This window comes from Anoplophora glabripennis, unplaced genomic scaffold (genome assembly GCF_000390285.2).
Source record: "Anoplophora glabripennis isolate ALB-LARVAE unplaced genomic scaffold, Agla_2.0 scaffold6991, whole genome shotgun sequence".
Classification (NCBI taxonomy): Eukaryota; Metazoa; Arthropoda; class Insecta; order Coleoptera; family Cerambycidae; genus Anoplophora; species Anoplophora glabripennis.
In genome coordinates, this window is record NW_019423064.1 from 2,355 (window position 1) to 3,505 (window position 1,151).

The 1,151-nt window shown below is 27.2% G+C and overlaps 1 long non-coding RNA gene across 1 annotated transcript; it reads right to left on the reverse strand.

Moving 5' to 3' along the window:
* Nucleotides 1-6: 6 nt before the first annotated feature.
* LOC111693045 lies at nt 7-1,141 on the reverse strand. The gene is made up of 3 exons (XR_002763316.1): nt 1,006-1,141; nt 269-612; nt 7-134 (listed from the first exon to the last, which is right to left on the reverse strand). It is a non-coding gene; the product is annotated as an uncharacterized LOC111693045 (long non-coding RNA).
* Between the last annotated feature and the right edge of the window lie 10 nt (nt 1,142-1,151).

A 1,151-nucleotide genomic window follows, 5' to 3' on the forward strand; every position in this document is an offset into this window, starting at 1 on the left:
CTTCAAACAATGGTGGTCTTTGGAGATGTTCCCTATTGGTTTTTGTAACTGGTGGTATCAATCCCTTTAGTTTTGTTCTTCTTCATTGACGGTATATTCAGCGATATTTCCACTAAGGTTTTGTTGCAACTGTTCTGTGAAAAGATTTGTTTATTATATTTTATATTTTCATTATTTATTTGTAAAATTTTAACCAGTCTTGTATCTGATCTGTATTTTGTAATTGTAAATTATTTTATTATTAAAGAGACATGTTTGTTATTTTAACCTTGTACTATGAATTCTTGTTTCTGCGATTTCTCCATATGTATGTGGGATGTATCTTTACATCGAAGCATTGGAGTTCACTGTTTTTCCGATATGTTCCGATATGTTATGGTAAAAGTAGTTTATATCTTCATTGATGTGTTACGGATATTAGTAAAATTCTTTTTTCTTGAGGTATGGTCAGTATATTTTTGCATATAGGCCATATTTTAATTTCTTCTAAAACTGTAGATGTTGTAGTTTCTTATCCAATGTGTTTTAGTTTGCAGACGATGTGTAATTTCAATTTTAAATATTTGTAGTGGTGTTAGATGTAAGAATGCTTTGTAGATTTTTATATGTGGCCTGAAAGAAAATTAAAAAGGTTTTAAAAAAATGAGACCATTGTAAAGGTAAGAGATACCTATAAATGTTAAGTTGATTTTGTTATTTTTTAGTATATTAAACAATTATTACAATTTAATGCTCAAGATTGTCATTAATATTGATATTAAATTAAATTAAAAAAAGATTAATTAAATATTTTTTAATAATAATTTTGTGTTTTGGTTAATATTAGTGCAAGGCCCAGTACTTTGAGTCTCGGTGAAAATTTGATTAACTGATCAGGTGATTAGAATGTACATATACCGATTTATTTTATAAAGTATAATCACAATGATGATTAGTTAATCCAGCTTCAATTGAGACTCAAAATACCAGACCTAAATATAATAAAATGTAAATGCAGTAACTTACGATATCAAAATTGTGAAAGAAGACCGCAATTCTTATAGTCCTGTGTATCCAAGAGGTCTGGGAGTAGATAATGGTGATTAAATTATTAGATTGGTATTAAGTAGTAAATAGTAATAAAGTAATTACAATGTGTTTGTACAAATTTG